The following is a 20,731-nucleotide window of genomic DNA, read 5'->3' as shown; positions in this document are numbered from 1 at the left end:
TTCTCATAGACATAGGAATTTTACCAAACGAACATATTAAGGCATCACGTGAGTACATTCCGTCCATGGCATGTAAAGAAAATTTCCATCTCGAAAAAATACTTATAAGATTGAGAATTGAACCCAATACTTATGTCCGTATCAGCCGTGAATTTACAAACACTTCCCGCTTTACTAGATTCCCCATAACGGTCTGTTAATACGATCGCTCTCGAGTCCAGACAGCTGAGCAAATCCCAAGCCTGATTCTAGCCAATACCTTCGGCCCTCCATAAACGTGGTACAAACATGTATACTGGAACTCGTATTCAAATCTGCCACAACCCAGAAAAAAATCTCGTTATAAACATTTACTTAACAAATATGTTTACGAGTATTCCAGTTGGGCTGTCATCCCAGTTTCCTCATTAGACCCTTCAGATGAGTTTCACTGACATTTCAGGTTTTACATAGCTAAAGGACAAACGTGTATATCGGAATTTGTAATCAGATCTGCCACAACCTTGAAAAATCTCGTTATAACCATGTACTTAACAGATAATGTTACGAGTATTCAGGTTGGGCTATCCCTAGCTTCATTCTAGTTTCCACACTGACCTAGGATTGGGTGATCTTGGATCGATATTTAGAAGATCGATCTCTTCCTATCCGATTTCCGATTTTTTGGATCGATTCTTTGTACTCCAAAAATTCAAGATTGTCAAATTAGTGGTCGTAAATTAAGAAGAAGTAGTTTAGTTTGGTCAAAACAAGTGGTTGACAGTGAAAATTCTCACGAAATTGGATGGTGACATTAGGTCCAACCGAAACGTTCTTTTCTTGAACTTGGACTACTACCAAGATTTCGATTAAATTCCAGACTTATGGCACGATTTGATTTTATGCGAATATCGTCAGCGGAGTTCTGGATGAATATCAGTTGTTGAATTTCTAATAATAACTTCCAATTGATTTTTTTAATTAAATGATTCCGTTTAAAGAAAAGACAACGCTTATATAGAATATGTAAATAAATTGGAAAATAGGCATTCGATTTTCAAAGATCGATTCAGCAAAAATCGATCCTCTGACACCGATTTATTTAATCCGTGAATCAATCATTACTTCGTTTTCCTACATTGGACCCTTCGAAATGATGTTCATTACTCTTGGAAATTCCTTTTTTTTTTGCATATGTATCTGTCAACGCGATCGATGCTCAAACTGTTGTAGACTTCACAATATTTTTAAATTAACTAACAATTAAAAAACTACAAATAAACTGAATACCATAATTATTATAGTCAGACAAAAGTAAAACACAAACACATGGACAAACAAATACAAAAGTGAGAATCCATCGATCATTACTTCGTCAGGCTACACAATAACACTGACTATCGAACAAGTCACAATCCCAAATCACTCTTTGAAAACTTGACACAAATATTACGGAATATTCTGAGGTTTGTCGTTACCTTTGCTTCACGGTGCAGTGTATTATACAATCGGTACCATTCATAAAAAATCGAGTGTTGGGTGCAAGACATCCGGAAGTTCATGGTTCAGAGGTCTCTTGCTTGCCTAGTATTGTATTGGTGTATATTTCTTCCGTAAGTTACATTATTCTGTAAGTGATACGGTGTCTTGCCATTTATCATCTAGTTAAATGAAAATGGAATGCCAAATGTGTTGCTAAGCGCGAAACCCGAGCAAGGAATCGTCCAATTTGAGCCATCTTTATTTCGTTTTATTCGTATCTGCCCGTAGATCAATATTATGGAGAAAAATTGAAACATTTGCGGAAAGCTCTGAAAGAAGGTCGGAAAATTCGGAAAGCTGAATTTTCATATGTTTTACAATCTATCAATATAAAGAAAAATGGAAAGCCAAATATGTTTGTAAGCGCAAAATCCGAAAAAGGGATGGTCCAATTTGAGCCGTCTCTATTTTATTGTGTTCGTCTCAAAAATCGTAAATCGTAAATCAGAAAATTTTCGAAAACTCTGAAAACTTGAATTCCCATATGTTTCACAATTACATCGTAATAATCGCTATTAGTCCATTCGATGTTTGCGCTAACGAAATTGATCTTTGATCGAAAGTAGAAATGGATTTTCAAGTGAAATCACACACTCCTATCAATAAAAATGGAAATGTTCTATCCATAAAAATAAAAAGGAAGGCTAAATGTGCTTTGAGCGAGAGAGTTCGAAAAAAAGTTTGTTCCCATATGTTCTACAATAACATCGTTGTTAGTCCAATTGGATTTCGCGTTAATTAAACTTCGTGTTAAGTTTGTTTGAATCGAAAATGTCATTAGAATTTCAAAAAAAAAACGCGCTTTGAAAAAAAATATGAATGAAAATTTCCTTTTCTGTATCAAACATGAAAATGTAACTGAAAAACATGTTTGCAAGTGACTCAAGAATCTTGAGCGAAAATTATGTCTGAAAGTAAATTTATATTATAACTAGCTGATCCGGCGACCTTCGTCCCGCCCATTTTTTTATATGAATTCTTTCGAGCATTCACGTTTTCTGACTAAGCGAACATTCGTGGGTTCAATCATAGAACTCTTTATATGTTCTAATTGGCAGTTCACAATTTAAAATATAAATTTTAATATAAGTTCCTGTAACTTCTACCGAGACTTGTCATTACAATAAAAATTTCATCTTTTGAACTTTCCCCTCAGTTTTAAAAAGAATCAAATTCTTTCTCACCCAAAGCAAAGTGCTTCTTCTAGATTTTTGGCAGCCTCATGAAAAAGGCATGTAATCCAATTGTTCTCCAATGGTAATTAGTTTGCTCCGAAACGATCTTGAATTATGTCGATTGTTTCATGATCCGAAATTTTGCTGTTATTAAGAATCTTGGTTGGGGGATTTTCGTAGCCACATTGGTTGCGCATTCGATAGTAAGCGATCGATCGTAGGTTCAAAACTCAGGGCCCTCATTGACCATCTTTGTGTTGTTACAGAATAACTTCGACCACGCAACAATCATCAGCGATGGAGATTGATTCAGTGTCGTAATCCTGGCCTCTCTCTATCCATATGCAAGCTCTGCTTGCAACAAGAAAAACATCGGGCTGTTGCGCTATAAATAACATAATAATGATAATATCAACTGTTCTTGACTGTCCGGTGGTCTAACTGTGGATAATGGAAGAACAGAAAGAATACTCTTACGCCTCAATGGCTACTGTGTAATGTCCCATATGGTATAGAAGGAATGCTCTTACGTCGAAAAAATGGCAACTGTGTAATGTACTATTTATAGATATGATAAACATGTGACATGTACACGATTAAAATTCGGTTCTGTTACAGCTAAAATGCTAATGAGCCTAAAATAAACAAATGGGATAAAAAAAAGAATCTTGTCAAACCGATTCGGTTTCGCCGATCTAGGTGAAACTTGGTGTTTTTTTTTTTTATAGAGGTGAGGAACGCTCTTCCAGCCTTATCTGGGAAGGGATAACCCAGACGTCGAGTGGGGATCGCACCCACAAAAACCAAGCCCTCTACTCGTAGCCTCATTCCCCCCGGGACCACATCTAGGCGACTACTTCAGGGGGCGGCTGTGCTCAAGCACTTCTCGAGTTTTCAACGCTAACTAGCGTTGATCCTTCCCTTTTTCTCTGTATATCTCATTTACGAATCCGTTGTACTCCGCCGCGCACATCCGTTGCAAAGGATTCCTTTTACCCGTCGAGACGTGTACCGATTAGGAGTTGCCCTCCAACTTGACGCGCAACCCGTCACAGTCACCCTCGCGGGGTTTCTCACCTGTCGAGACGTGAACCGATTAGGAAACGCCCTCCAACTTGACGCGCGCCCCGTCACAGCCACCCTCGCAGGATTTCTCTTCCCAACGGAGCACCGATTAGGCAGTGCCCTCCAACATAACGCGCACTCCGTCACAGCAGCTCTCGTGGGGTACACACCGATTTGATGACGCCCTCCTAGGCGCTCGCTTCGTCTAGACGACCCTCGCAGTGTTCCTCCATCCAATCCACCAACAGGCATTGCCAGCCTTTTGTTGTCCTGCTCTCCAGATTCCGCTTACCCGTCGAGACGTGTACCGATTAGGAATTGCCCTCCAGCTTGACGCGCAACCCGTCACAGCCACCCTCGGGGGGTTTCTCACCTGCCGAGACGTGAACCGATTAGGAAGCGCCCTCCAACTTGACGCGCGCCCCGTCACAGCCACCCTCGCAGGATTTCTCTTCCCAACGGAGCGCCGATTAGGCAGTGCCCTCCAACATAACGCGCACTCCGTCACAGCGACTCTCGTGGGGTACAGTCCGTTGCAGCAGCCCTCGCAGTTGTTTCTCTTCTACGGTCAGGGGTTATTACCACGCTGGTCGACCCTCCACTTCCGCTGTAGCTCGGACATGATGTGCACGATTACACTGTTCACAGCGTTCCAGGTGCCCTCCTCGCGACACATTTCCTCCACTATGTTCCCGGCATGAAGGGCAGGCAGCCCCTCGCGTCTTGCGGTGAACCTGGGACACTCGAATACCACGTGTTCTGGTGTTTCCTCCACGTCTTCACACTCCGGACAGAGTGGCGACGTTGCGTGCCCGAACCGGTGCAAATATAGCCTGAAGCAGCCATGTCCAGACAGGAACTGTGTCAGATGAAAATTCACCTCCCCGTGCTTCCTGTTCAGCCAGGTCGATAGTACCGGTATGAGCCCATACGTCCACCTACCTTTCTCCGCCGAGTCCCATTCCTGCTGCCACTTCAAGAGTGATTCTACTTTCGCTGTTTTCCGGATACCTCTGATTTCCTTCAGTCTGTAGCACTCTCCGTCTTCCGCCAGAGTGATGCCAATCGGGATCATGCCGGCGATAACGCAGACTGCCTCCAACGAGATCGTCCTATACGCGCTCGCCACTCGCATCGCCATGAGCCGAAACGTACGGTCCAGTTTTCTACGATTCCGATGGGTTTCGAGAGCCGCAGACCAGGCTGGTGCTCCATACCGCAGTATGGACGAGGATACAGCAGCCAGAAGACGTCTTTTGCTACTGCAAGGTCTTGCGTTATTCGGCATTATTCTCGCTATCGCGCTAATGGACTTCTCTGCTTTCTGCTTGTTTATTTACTGAGGGGATATTTGAGTTGTAGTCTCCTCCGCTGATGTCAACAAAACAGCTGGTCTTGTTCGTAACGCGCAATTTGATCAAACCATCTCGTTTTCTTAAAAGAAAAAGAAACCATCCAAAGAAAAGGAAACTAATTTCAATTCAATTCTATAATTCGTGCAAGGAACGGGCAGAAGCAAAAACAGTTCCACCCCTTTCGCTGCAAAAATGAAAGTTTTTTATAGATAACCCACAGAGACAGACAACGCAAATGTACATTTGTGGAATAAATTGAATTCCACATTTGAGCGAAACGTCAAACGCATCGATGACCTGACACGCACAGGGCGAATTCAATACCTTACCTTGCCGTTCTTGATTATAATTTCTGTACCCTTCTGTCTCGTTTTACTTTTTTTCCTTCTTTTGTAGGACTCTGTAGGAGCAAAAAGACACCAACGCAATGCTAACATTTAAATCCCACCCAAAAACAACAACGTATTGTATTTTCGTTCCCATTTCGAAACATGATCCTCAAAGTGAGTCACATAATGTCTGCTCAAAACAAGTAAACCATTCGCCGTTAAATGGTAATGATAATTAGTCCTTCGGTTCTAAATATGGGGAAAATTTCTGTAATTTGAGACCCCTTCGGATATGGGCCACTTGAGGCGTAATTAGCTGTCGCTGCTCCTGTTGAAGGATATCCCGCGCACGAACAGCAGTCATATGGTCAGTGTTTGTAACCCGTGAATTGATGTTTCATTGTGAACTTCAAGTTTAGCGACAGCGACACGGAGAAGTGTGTGAAACAGGACATTCGACATTTGCATACTAAATTCTACGCCGCAAATTTCATATTTGATGAAATTTATGCCAGTATGCCATTGTGTAAAGATAAGAATTCATTATAGAATCCTCGTTAGCGTATAATTTTTTTCGCCAAAATGTGCATTTTTTGTAGATTATCTTTTGTAATCAAAAGAATTGCTGGAGGCCCTATTATATAGGCTTGGAGAAACAGGACTCACTCTCCCCGTTCTAGGGTCTGACAGCTGTGTTAATGAATTATCTACAAATGCGATCGGCCACTGTATGAAAACAGAAAGGCATGCAGCATATAAATGGGGAATCGAATTTAGACCGTACATTTGCAGGATGGGTTTGTAGAAATGGATATAGAATGGATAACGACGAACGATAGCGGCTCAGACGGCTAGACGGCTAGCTTCCGTGTGAATTTAATTACATTACAAATACATTGTTGTGGCTGTCGGCACATAGGGCCTAATCCTGCATTTCAGAATGTTCTGCAGGTAATAAAAAAATCATTTGATCACACTAAACATTCCTTCATCAATATAAGAAAAGTCCTTTTTACATGCTTCTGTTTATCAACCTTCGGTCGCCTTGGAAATTTTGGTGTAAACTTATCGGTTGATTCTGCGCCATTGCCAAAGAATTGTCTGTTTTGTTTACTCGCTCACCCTCTCTTTCTTTACCTTTCCCTTTTTCCTGCGTGCCACGTGCGTCCAATCCATGCGAGTGCACAGATAATATCCATAGATATTCAGTGAAGCACACCAACAGTTTCCTTACCCTATCAACAACACTGACTTCTTCATCCTCAATCCGGCTTTCATTTATTAGCTTCCCCTGTCTCCTTCCTAGGATTATTCTGTTCTTCTATTTTGCAACTCAGCATGAAAATTTCCTTCAAGGAATAAAAAGGAAGCGGAAGCAGACTAATCAATAACAGCGTTAAACTGATTAATCGCCTTTAGTCAGGTAGCGCTCGGGAATGGTGCACGAATGTGCCTCTGAAAAAGCACAGCAAATTGTCGTTTTGCACTCTCACGAAATGCTATCACTTTATCAGAGACTGCATTATTCACTTCGCGTGATGTATGCGCATATAATCCGCGTTTGTTCCCGCCGTCGCACATATATTCTCGATTTCAATTAAGGCGCCTCATTGTTCTTCGGCAGGACCCTGTAGGTCCTGTCCTAAACCTGGTGTTTCTTTTGCTTGCACTTTCCACATGACAGCTTCGAGTGTATGCAGAAATGGACGGAAAATGTAAAAGGGACAATGACTAATTAAGTTCGTGTACCCATTTTCGGTTCAGAAGGGGACGGGGCGTCGTTCAGTGATGCATTTATTCTTGCGGTGTCAGCTTCTGGAACCGCGTCTCTTGGTTGTTCCATTGCTGCTGACGTAAGTGAAATCGATTTTCGTATTAGGGGGTTAGGGCTGTATTGCTGCGGTTTTGAAGGGTGAACTATCCAGGATGCATACATTATGGGATTGCGTTCAGGAGTGCTGTAAAATGTGCAGAGTTGAGCCGGTTTTAATAGCGGACATTATTGTTCAAATTCGTACGTTACTATCAGAATTTTATTAGAATTATTTTTATTATTTAAAACGAATTTGATTCTATCTTTATATGCCTCTTTTCCGTGACGTATAGCATAGAAATATGAGGTTTACACAAACATAATGGCGAAAACTCTGAGTTTAATACGTTGAGTCCCGCGTCGGTCCCTAGGGGCTGACTGACTGGGACGTACAGTTACAAAATGATAAAATAGAAATAGTTTCGGATGCTTTACAACATTTTACTTCTTCCTAGTCGAATTTATGAATATATTTATACAATAAGTATTTTGACGTAGGACTACGTCTAACCGGAAGATATAGGGGGTGAAACGAAAATCTAGGCACTGAACAAGTAGGAAAAAATGCAAGATTTGGAACGCTTATAACTCGAGCATTTCTCAATGGATCGCAAAGGTTTTTGCATCAATTGATAGGAAATATATCTACGCATCTATCATAACGAATAACATTTCATTTTTCTTGAGATAAATAATTGAATAATTGTGAAATATCAAGCATTGTCCAAATGCACTATGTGCCCATTTTTGATTGGTCCATTTTGTGCTCCTCAAATCGTACCGACCAAAACGGGCAACCAGAGTAGCAGCGAAATACAATGAAGCACGAAAGGAAAAAGAAAAAAAATGAAACGAAACATTGGTCGCAGTCTCACACATGCGTAATTCTCGAGCCAGCCAGTCAGCTTAAAAATCCCCGCTCCGCTGCCGTAACGATCGCATTCTTTGTGTGGACACCGACTGGACAACATCGTTGCTGGACGGGCTGGACGGCGAGGGATCGAGTGCCTTTCTCAAGGCAAGAGGGCGGAGGTGGTAGCGCTGGAGTAGAATAGAGTAGAGTTTTCAAAGGGCCTTTCTCAAGGCTAGAGACGAATGAACTGCAAAAGTTTAAAGTGTCTATAATACAATACCTTCCTTCCTTCCGTAACGATCATTCTCATCCAAACCGTACACCACATCGTTTCGCATCACATCACATCAACAAACCAACACAAGCAGCCATGTCTGGACATGACAAAGGAGGAAAAGTGAAGGGAAAGGCAAAATCCAGCTCGAATCGTGTTGGTCCTCAAATTCCCCGTAGGTGTATTCGCCAATTGCTCCGCAAGGGTAGCTAGGCCGAGCGCGTTAGTATCAGTGCACCAGTCGGCGTTATGTAGTTTCGGCCGCCGAAGTGATCGAGTTAGCTGGCAAAGCTGCTCGCGACGATAAGAAAATCCGCATACAGAACAGACCACATTCGGTTCGGTGGACATCAAGACAACAACAGGCAGTTGCAGAGAGTGGCGAGTGGCAATCGCAAAACGGCAGCAGGTAGCAGAAGAAAAAAGTTTGTTCTTTGTACAAACTGCTTTGGTGGCAAATCCAGAACAAGGCGGCATCGAGGGCATTCGAAATTGTTTTGTATCAAAACAACGAGTACTAAGTTTTCTAAATTGGAACCATTCCATAAAACACGGCGTTTTTCAGGGCCATTAAACCTTCCAAAAAAGAGTTTACGAAATACAGTTCAATGCTTTCTGAAACAATATCCAAAATAATAATAAAACAGAAATTGATTTTTTCATAATTTGTTTGCCAGGATATGATGAGTATGAGAATTTGGCAGTTGTTCTGAGCTTATTGATGGTTGGGGACTTTCCCGATTATTCAATTTTCACCAATTCTTAAATTGCTTCTAGATTGAAAGTACAGTCGACATTTAGCTAATTGGACGGACCTGTAATGCGACATATTTATTTGGACATTTTTGTAAATATAGAGTTCTGGGTCCAAATTATGACCCCACATTGAAAGTCGACACTGTACCACTGTCATCGCAAAATTACAGGTTAAAATCGCCTCCAATGCGGCACTGAGTGGTGCTTCGGCACGCCGCATTAAGTGTAATTTACTGTACAACATGTCACAAGCTGGATTGGAAGAAATTTTCCAACTGTGAAAGCTGTGGCGAGTGGCAAACGCAATTGCTAAACAGTAAGGTTTAGCCGAACAAGATGGGGATATCGAGTGATAACAAAACAATAAACTCTTTAGATTAAAGATGATTTTGTGATCCTGAAAAGGACCCTTTTTAGCCTGCATGTGAATCCAACGAGCGAACAGATCGTAATGAATGTATTTTTTTTTGCCATCGCTGCCTTTTAACGCTCATTCGTTCGTCTCGTTGGACTAGCCCCTTTGGCTGAGTCTGCCGATTTGTCTCTATCCTGTGAGCGTGTACCGCTAAAGTACAAAACGCGCGGATCCGCTGAAAAATATATCATTCTCTTTCAAACCGTAAATCAGTGTGGTTGTATGGCATCGTTTCACATCACATCGCATCAACGGATTGGTGCCCGAGCACCAGTGTATCTAATAGTGGTTATAGAATTTCGGCCGCCGGAGTGCTCGAGTTGGCTTGCAAAGCTGCTCACGACAATAATAAAACCTGGCTACAGAACAGAGCACATTCGGTTCGGTGGCAACAACTAGTTTTAACGAGTGGCAAACGCAATCGCAAAACGGAAGCAGGTAGAAGAAGGATAAAGTTTGTTTATACAGACTGCTTTGGTGACAAAACCAACCTAGTAAAACACGGCGCTTTTCAAGGCCATTAAACCTTTCAAAGAAGAGTTATAAAAAGTTTTTCACAATACCAATGCATTCTAAAGTGACATAATATGACATATAATATAAACTGATTTATTTTGTTTATGCTTGTTCTTGAACAAATTGGTGGTTGGGGTCTTTTAAATTGATCATTCAGTTTTCACAAACCTATGCATGGTTTCCGAATTAAAAGTGGCTTCAAATTACAACACATTGTATGCAGGATGGCATCACTGAATTTTCTCGGTAGCAAGAATCGCTTTCTTTGATTGATAGCTGATGTTGGAAATTGACTGACGTTACATCTCCATTGTATAGAAACATAACTAAGGAGCAACATGATGAACTATGTATTTCCTGCTGCTCTGTGCTTAGTTTAAAGGACATTAATCCGAAGGTCATCCGTCCCTGTATTTACTGTTGGTTTTTCAGAACGCTTATAGCTCGTTTATTACTTGACAAATCGTAAAGTTCGTCTCTAAAACCTCAGTTCTTTTTTATTTTTATTCACTTTGTTTGCGGAGACTACAAATCTTACAATTCATTCATCTCCGAAACCACAGTTTGAGGTACGGTAATGTGCTCAATAGTGAAATATATGATAGTGAATGAGCTGATGACCACCTATTTATTCCCTATCACAGCCATCATTTTGATTGTACGATATGTGCATACACCGAAAGATGCCCGGCGTTGAACATTTAATAAGTATAAAGCCTTCAGAAAAAATCAAGAATCAAGTTTGTAAAAAAACGCAAAAACACAACACCAAAGATTCTTTTCAGAACCCCCAACATATTCATAAAGAGTAAACAGTGAACTAATCCATTTTCAGGTAGATAGGTAGGTATTCACGTAGGAGAAGAAAATAAAACAATATATTTAAAATATATATTTAGCAAGAGCTGTCCCCTTTGTATAGTCCTACGTCACTCCGGTTATGTCCCCGACATTACCCACCCGTCTTTTTGGGAACTAGGATCGACACTGATATTGTGCAAATTCTCTTGATGCGGGATGAATGAAAAATGCAGCAAGAAAAATTCGGGACTCAACGTGTTAAAGTCGTGGGAGGTAGCAACAGCGAAAAATGCAACAACATTTTTGTTCTATGAATGCTACCACGAGATCATGAGAGCTAATTTTTTGCGTATTGAAGTGAGCTTTACAAACGAATTTAAGGTTCTTTGAAGGTTATCATAAGACAAAATCAGGAGAATTACAAGGCCGCTGAAAGATTTTTCCATGCCTAGTATCTTTGTAGATTTACCTACAGATACCTGTCTTCACTCTGCCAGATGCCTTGAACGATGAAATCTGTCAATACGGAATTTTATATGAATTAAAAAAAAATTCAATGGCGAATGCCGAAGCAATGGACAACAGTCTTCTCACATATTTTCGTCAGATAAAAAACAAAGCTTTCATACCAAACCACTTCCTCCCCAGCAACTTGAGGGGCTTTAGACAGTCGGCAACGGATCCCATGAGCGAGCTTCGTTGAATCTTAAATCGTGTTTAACATTAGCTCGGAATGCTCCGGAAGTCGATAAATACAGAGCCTTGAAGAGCTTTGAAGCGTTTGTAACACTCTGAAGGCAATTTGGGAATTCTTGAAGTAATAAATGTATTGTTTATTACTTGTAACTAATGATGCACTCTGTCTTCTATGTTTAAAAAACCAAGTAATTCTATAGCTCTTTTTTAAGTTTCAAGGGATAATAGCTGGGGTTCATAACATAACACTTCTTCGTTCATAACACTATCTCTTTAAAGTCTAATGTTTTGATCAGATGTAAAACATTCAAAAAAATCCAAATGCCAATGTTTCTTAACTATAGAATAAGATGTAAAAGAATTGATCGTTATAAAATCAACATAAATTTGCATGAATTGCTACACTTTTTATACGTAGATATTCCTTTGATCTCAATCAGTTCAAACAACCTATGCGATGTACTTTCGATCAAGATGCGACGTAGTGAAATTGGTATCTCGTTCCACATAGATAAAAATGATCGTTTGAGTTCTATACTACTTCTTGTACTTGTACTCTTGGTTTTCCAACAGAATCAGTTCATAAAAGTTCATAAAAATTAGGCGACAATGGTTTGAACCAGAGATTCAAATTGTAGACTATCCAGGGATTCAGTTATCACCTGTTCTTAAGACTAACATAGGCTAGTTTGGTTAGACGCATAGATGAGCCCCAAATTGTTCTTGCTATTCTTTCTACTCAGCCCGCATCAAGAGCCTTTGCACAATATCAGCTGGTGTAAAATGTCCCGCTTCCATATTTATTGAATAAAAAGAAAATAGTTAGAAATTCGACTAGGAAGTAGTCGTATATCGTAAAATATCCGAAAACAATAATTTTTTAAATTTTTTCCTTATTTTGTAACGTAACGTAACAGTCCCAGTGATCGAAAGAAAAGCTAAACGTCAGTCCCTAGGGACCGAAACGAGGCTCAACGTGTGAAGCCGCATTAATCCTGCTCCGTGTTTGAGTCGGGTAAAAAATCCGCTACTATCGCATATGTTTTTCCAATAACCAACATCAACAGTAATTTGGTACAGTATCTACGGATTGATTCGGATACCTGTTCACAATGTTAACAGGTTGTTTTATGAAGAGAACCCAGGAGTTATTTTGTATGCTCTCTTCATCGATGCTGATTACAATGATGCATTGATGTAGAGCACCTTTAATGCTTTTGGAAACAATGTATAATCCAAAGAAACTAATATTAGTAAGTTAGTAGAACAGTAAACTGTTCTTCATTCCATCTTTCTCTTAAATGAAAGTCTCCCTAAACCAAAATAAATCCAAATTCATCACAACGAATAAATGGGTTGCAAAAATCAAGACCATTGAAAGTGAAATATTGCCATAAATTACATTCTCTTAAATTTCAGAGAATAACATTTCTGAAACTTGGGGCTCATTTGAAGCAGAAAGCAGAAAAATTTCAGCATGAACTCTAAATCGACCAGATATGTCAAATTGTTATTTATCCATGGAATTACCATTATATACAATATCAATGTTATTTGAATACAAGTTCGATTTCAAGAAAATTTCTGGTATAAGCCAAGTTTCAACAAAATTTCAGTTAAATTAGGAGTCATATCTTAGCTAAATTTAACAATAAGAGTACAGAACAGCAGTCGTATGAAAAAAGTTAACATGTCAAATTCCAGCCATATTTAGTTTTGTAGAACCCCAATTATCCGCGAGCGGATGATACGCGGTGCGGATTATTCGCGACAGAGAGTTCAATAGTAATCCACTGACCATCCTGAAATTTGTCAGTGAGATGTAGGCTTATTCTTTTTTGTTTTGATCATCGCTTTCACATTATCTGACCACTGGTGCACACGACCTTATAGATGGATGGTTTAATGATTTTTATTGATAGAACCTAGGGTAAATGATCTTGGATTGTCCGATTCAGGGTGTTTTCACGCAACTAGTAAATGCAAATCGCTTTTTCTTCATGAAAATCACATATAATCAATACGAGTTTGGGTTTGTTGCAAAACCCCAAGTCTTTAGTTGCTAATACTACGTTGAAATTATTCAAATTTTTATGTTTTTTAATGATTTTCCTCAAAGAGAAATTAAGATCATGGTTTGTCCAGTTTTAGAAATCACCATTTTTGAATGAAAAAAATCGTATTTCCAAGTAGACGTTGCATTTCTTATTTCTTGAGTTTACTGTCATCATATTGATTCATTCATAATTTATGCTTTCTTCAGAATATTGCCTTTTCTTGGGCATTTTAAAAGTGTTCACTCCAACACACTCAACACAGAGAAACTTTATTTCTGCTATGCGCGAAGGACACCATAAACAAACTGCAGCGCGCCAAGCGCAACATTTGTGAATCGGACAACTCATGATCAGAATTGAAGTCATGGAAATGCGTTAATGGTTTAGCTATATAAATCTGATACAAATAATTTACAAGCATGATGTTTACAATATTTGTAAGTGTTATAATCCAAAAAAAGGTCTGAATACGTGTCAAATAATCATCTGGTGATTGATTAGAAGTTAGCTCTAATGAGGGGCGCATTGACACCAAGTTTTCATGCTGAAATAGCTTTTTTCGTGTTTGCTCCCAATTTTTAGTTCATTATTGCGTTATCCGCGATTTTCGTTATTCACGGAGACCTTACCAGACTATTCCATGGATAATGGGGGTTCTACTGTTTTTTGAAAATTCGTTTAAATGTTTACCTTTTCATCAATTTCTACTAATCCATTTCGTGTCAAGGGTTCGGAAGAAACGAAACCTAATAAAATGCAAAAGTATGTCACACATTGTGATGTACGAAAAAAAACCATTGGATTAAACCTCTTACAGGATAAAAAAGTAGGTTTTGGTTAATGTTTTAGTTTAGCGATTTTTCGATTTTTTGACATTTTCCGGAAAACTGAAGAACAGAAAAGCAGTTCTTGAAGATTGGGGTTTCTGGAACGCCAATAACCAAAACTACACCAATGGCTCTCGTTAAAGCAATAATATTTAGAGCTTGATAGTTAACGGTTAAAACTCTAGCCAAACCTTCTAGTTCCTGCAGCGGTCGAAAAATGATATTTTTTCACTTCACTGATATTTAAAGAAAAGTTCGTTAACTCTCTGAACTCGAAACCAAATGCCGAAACCATTCAAATGTCAGATTTCAGTTTTTGTTGTTGTTGAGAAGACGTGAAAAAAAAGTATTTTCCTAGATTTCAATGGAGTAAAAAGATCTTCCTAAAAGATCCTCGACGAATGGCTCATATTTGGCTGACTCAATGAAACCACTGAAAAAGGCACCCAGCTTCCTTAACACGTTGACTGCCACGTCAGTCACTGTTGACTGACACTGAGTTTTCGTTCGGGCCGTGTCAGTCTCCGGTGACTGACAGTATAACATATGATAATAAAGGTAAATAATATAATCATATAAGCTCATAAGCATTCCCTTTCGAACAGAAATACCTTCCACTACGATAAGAAACGATGATCCTAATTCGTTTAAAAATGTCCATCCATTGTCCAAAAATGTCCAAAAATGTCCAGCTATAAAACCGTGGCACTCAGCGTGTTAAACAATATTGTAGTTACATATATCGACGACACAGAAGAAATACAGATTGAGCTCGATTGGCTGTAGTTTATTTTCTTTAATATTCCAAATATAGCTTATTTCATGAAGAAATATATTATTTCAATGTTAAAGTGAAAGCTAATATATATTGGCTATTATAAGTGCAATTCCAAATGAAATCGTCCAAAAAATGCAGATTTTAAAAACATGTATTTTTGATTCGAATGAATGTTTGTATTCCGTTTGGGTTGGAGGAAATATGAGTTTTCCACAGCAATTAGGAATTTTTTTACTCAAGCGTAACTTTTGAAAAGGGTGTATCGATTTTAGTAGGAGAAATCTTTGATAATTTATATCTAAAAAACTATGAGTCGTACCGAAATAGTGTCTTAGAAAGAGTTATAGTGTATTGATGTCTAAACATGAAAAAAATATACACTGAGAAAAAAAATTAGTACCCTTTTTTTTATTTACAAAAAAAAACCTTAATTTGCAATATCCAAAATACATATTTTTTTCTTATTTTTTCTTATAAACTAGAAGTCATGTAGAAAATTTAGAAAAAGAGTCCAAAATGGTAAAACTATTTTTGACGAACTTTGTGGAACATCTTAATGAATTTTCGAAACTTCGAATTTTTGTATGTTAACAATCATTTTAACCTCAAATTATGAATCCTGATGTGATTTAAAACAAAAAAGCTTTGTATCAATCTCCTTCTAAATGCAGCCATTCTCGAAATATTAAAAAAAAAATTATTTGTTGCCTTTTTTAAATTATTTTTTTTTCTCGATCTTCTAAATATCGATCCAAGATCGCCCAATCTTCATTTGGATCAAATCTTTGTAGGTGCAGTCAGAATTGTAATAGCAATGTTGTTATCACTACCCTGACCCGTTGTTTTTTTTTCCTGAAGCGAAACAAATACTGTAAGCAGATAATTAATGTTTATTGAGCTGATTGATATGTTTCTTAACTTCGCTCATCGAACAGGTGGAAGACGATGCATTTTCAGGACTAGTTTCGAACTTCTGGACCAATCCCATTTTATCCAGTTTTTGCAACTGAATGGTGTGTGGTGATTAATTTCGTACTGTTGCTAAGAGATTTTCCGATTTTTTTTTATCTTCGTAGCGTAGCTCAAATATTACTAGAAACATGCCTGCATATTTAGAAATAATTTCACATTCAGAATCCCGCTGTCTCCGACGCATTATAAACAAATACTGATCAATACACGCTCCACCGTAAATCACCGTTTGGGGGCAGCACAAGCATGGTTACATCATATCATGGAAAGTCGCTGGTGTCACACCGTTCATGTGCTGTATTTGTTATACTTGCATTAACTCAGCTATTGTTAAGGCGCTGTCAAGAGTACCACCCTTCCACACAATCAAACGTGGATAAAAGTATTTGTACGATCATCTTCTAGCCCAAGAAAAACGATCTCTTGAGGTGTTTGTGCAAAATGATAGCATATGAGTTCACGTCCAGTGGTGGATGTGATTAACATTACCTGTCAAAGGAAGCGAATTGGCTTCAAATAGATGATTATTTTGTTTGGAAGGCACCCAATACAACGATATTATACATTTTTGATCCCGAATAACCCAAAACCATACCCTCGAGAAGCTAGTCTGATTCAATATAGTTTACGGCATGAGTAATCCACGCCCTTTTGAAGCACATTTGTGTGACATACATACCACACAGGTGTGACTCTACAGGTGTCTAAATCAAAACAAATCTCTTAGGCTAAAAGCTCCATAGTAATCAATTACGAGACTTTTTAAACCGTACTTACGGAACGTGACCCCTGAAATTCATTTGGTTAACGCCCAAATTCTGTAGGTTACGATCATTGGGTGATTCGCTGTTTCAACGGTCTCGCAGCAGCCAAGTTGTTTTCATATGATTAACTCTCACCTGTTTGTGTTAGTGTGCTTTTGTGGTCCAAGTTGGACCGAGTAATCCACGCTTCGTTGGCCCGTGAGGGACCCACCCTTTGAATCACTTCAATTTATCCAATTCCTAGCATTCAATTTCTGGTCACTTGCACAAAAGGTTAAACGTTCACCACTTTGCTCATTTAGCAATTACAAAAAAGCACATATTGAAACGACACCCAAAAATCACAACACGATCGTAAACATCAGAAAAATAACCACCGCCCGATTAAGCCACACAACCGCTGCCCATTCGGCTGAACCTGAAACTAACACACTTGGTTCCTAACAGGAATTCCAAAATTTAAGCCACACAATCAAAACACGGCGCCCAAGAGAGAGCCACCGCACCACGCACACCTTCGCGCATTCGGATAAGTGTACGTTTGAATTCACCGTACAATAAAAGCCGCCTCCGTACGAAACACCGCGCACACAACAATGCCAAGAGGCTCGTGCCAACTGCAAATCAATCGAAGGAGAAAAGATGGAAAACCACGACCGTTGCGAATGAAAACTCGCTGTAAACTGAGGGTGGCGTGAGCGACGATCATTTCGTGTAGCGCACATTGGATGACAAATGGGAGAAATGTATATAATGCCCCCCCTTAAAGAAAACTGATATGTTCTCATTTGTTCTCACAGAAACGTGCATTAAAAATGCCTCAAATGAATCTCTTGGAAGTCAACTCAATTTACAACCATTGCCTGTGACTCGTCTTAACCAATAAGCACCTTACACAAATGATGTAGAATATTACATCGTAAACTGCTTCGAGAGAAATATTTTTGAATATTGTAACACAACTGATAATCTTGCACATTAGGGTTCTGTCATCAATTTTGTTTTATATCTATATTTTTATTTGCTACAAGAACTTCAAGTGGGTCTTGTCGCGTGGCAGGCGCGTTGTATACATCTCTTCCTTACTTGTGACTGAGCAGTGAGAAGTGAGGAGAATGCGGCGAATAAAACCAGTGGGCTGGTTGGAAAGTGTTGCCGAATACCTCATACTTCTTGAAGTAAATCAAGAGAAAACCCTAACAGTTAGTGCAAATTTAAAAATAAATTATTAAAACGATAAAGAAGAAATTTAACCAATCAATAATTTTATGATCTAACATGCTAATTGGAAAAAAAACGCTGTACAAAAATGACAGAAGGTCAGTTGTTACCGTACAATTTTACTACATAGTATTTAAGAACTATGTGGAAATAAATTAATGATGTTTTCGGAACGAAAACTTAGAGGCGAATGAACTGCAAAGTTTAAAGCCTCTTAAAAACAAAGAAGGAAAACGAAAACTAAAAATAAACAATATATATAGCCATTCCATGCCAAACCGATATAGTGATTCTCAGATTTTTGTGAAAAGTGGTAATTTCGTTCTTTTGACGTTGGACTACGTCTAACCGGAGTATATGGGGGGTAAAATGAAAACCTAAACACAGAACATGCAGGAAAAAATGAAAGATTCCGAATACTTATAACTCGAACATTTCTTACTGGATCGGAAAGATGTTTGCCTCAATTGACAGGGAATATTTCTACGCATCTATCGCAATTTATAAAGTTATTTCATTAGATAAACAATTGAATAACTGTAAAATGTTAAGCGTTATCTAAACGCTATAACTACCTCGTTTTGATTGGTCCGATTTACGGTTTCCCCAACACAGCCATCATAACCAAGCAGCCTTGAGGAAATCGGAAATGCAAATACATGAAAGTATGGGGATTTTTGTTCTCACCGAAAACCAAGCAGTGTTGGAGAAATCGACATTGCAAATACATGAAAGTCGGGTTTTTTTTTGTTCCTACTGAAATGTGTTTCCCCAACACAAACTTCTGAACCAAGGTGTCTTAGGAAATTGGCATTGCAAATTCATGCAGGTCTGGGGTATTTTTGTTTCGACTGAAATGTGTTCAGCTAATACAGACTTCAATTGCAAATAAATTCAAACTGCGAGTACTTTCGAACTCGCTTGCCATTTTTTCAAATCGTTTATTTTTATAGGCTCAATTACATAAGTTTAAAGGAGCCGATTTCATAAATATAATTTTAAAACTATATATATATATATATATATATATATATATATATATATATATATATATATATATATATATATATATATATATATATATATATATATATATATATATACAAACAACTTTCTTACATCTATCGTTAGTAAGGTAGAAAACCGATAACTCGCGCTGTACTCGAGTTTAGAAGGGTGACATTTTTTTTAGGAGAAGGAAGGGATATAAGGAAATTGTACCAATGTTGATGAACACTCAATTTTTAAATCTATTCGCTGGCAGTTGTGCAGACTAAAATATGTTTCCTTAACATGGTCTTCTAAACTTAGGAACCTGGGAAAATCTTGCAGACATTAGAGGCGAACGAACTTTCAAGTTTGAAGGCTCTATAATACCAAAAGTATAAGTTGAAGTTGTTGCTTCATGCAAGCCGGGGGTACTTTTGCACCCGTATGTTTGTTTTACACTCCGAAAAGTGTTTTCCTAATACGGATTACAAAAACGGGTACGAATACAACGCTTTGGTTATTCAAGATTACATTGAAGGATATGCCTTCAAATCTTCTACTCACTGAATTTCTGGCACTGAGTGTCAGATTCGCGGTTCGAGAAGTACGTACACTAGAAAGATGCAAACTTCAGATGGAAATGTAAAATAAAATAATCATTTGATAATTCTTCCGTTCACATATTTCTTCCTAGGCATCATACCAAACGTAAAATGACTGTCATCAAATTTATTTGTAGCAAAGAACATACTCTATCATAATGCATGAATTGACCTTACATGGCATTTATTCAATCTCTTTACTCACAAAGCAAATATATTGAATTCGATGGAATCCGGAAATTGTTTCATTCAATCAAACATTTAATCAATACAAACAAATGATTGCTAAGCTAAGCTAGTCGCACGTCAACTTTGCGGTTATATCATAGATATAACCCATCCATTTTTTTGGAAAAACATTAGACCCGTATTTTTTGTTTTTTTTTCATTTGAGTGACCAATTCCACCCGAAAGGGTGGTCCGAAAAATCAACTTTTCCCTCTATTTTCCAAAAACGACTTTTTTTCAAAAATTCATTACTTTTGAACTACTACACTGATTTCAATGATCGACACATCAAAATAAGAGATACTATACTTGCAAAGAAATGGATTTTATTTTCATAATTATTGATTGCAATTGCTTTTTTTTTTGGTTTTCATGATCCCGGGACCAAGGACGCTGTATTTTTTATATTTTTTCTTGAAAGCTGAGTTTTTCTTACATAACATATCCAAAAATCAGAAAGTTGTTTTTTTTTGTTTTGAAATTATGATTTTTTAAAGTTAACCGATGATCCAAAAAAATCATTTTTCTCTTTTTTCCAGAAATGAAAAATTCATGTCTTTTGAGCTACTGGTCCGATCCAGAGTGGTGAAAAAATGTCATACAAACATTGTGCCTAAAGACAATTTTATATTATAATGGTAAGTTTTAGTGAGAATATCTGAAAATTTATAGAAAATAGTTAAAATAAGAGCGAGGATAACGTAACGCCAAGTAGTAAAGCCA

At 38.2% G+C, this 20,731-nt stretch overlaps 1 protein-coding gene across 1 annotated transcript in view; it reads right to left on the bottom strand.

The window, feature by feature from the left end:
• Window positions 1-17,637, bottom strand: part of LOC129777273 (CD109 antigen) — a 64,867-nt gene extending 47,230 nt beyond the window's left edge. The window contains exon 1 of the mRNA XM_055783476.1: window positions 17,103-17,637. The gene's annotated coding sequence lies outside the window, so the exon portion shown is untranslated. The remainder of the gene's footprint in view (window positions 1-17,102) is intronic.
• Window positions 17,638-20,731: the final 3,094 nt, after the last annotated feature.

Source organism: Toxorhynchites rutilus, chromosome 3, assembly GCF_029784135.1.
Source record: "Toxorhynchites rutilus septentrionalis strain SRP chromosome 3, ASM2978413v1, whole genome shotgun sequence".
In the NCBI taxonomy this organism is placed as follows: Eukaryota; Metazoa; Arthropoda; class Insecta; order Diptera; family Culicidae; genus Toxorhynchites; species Toxorhynchites rutilus.
This window is presented reverse-complemented; position numbering and strand designations above follow the sequence as displayed.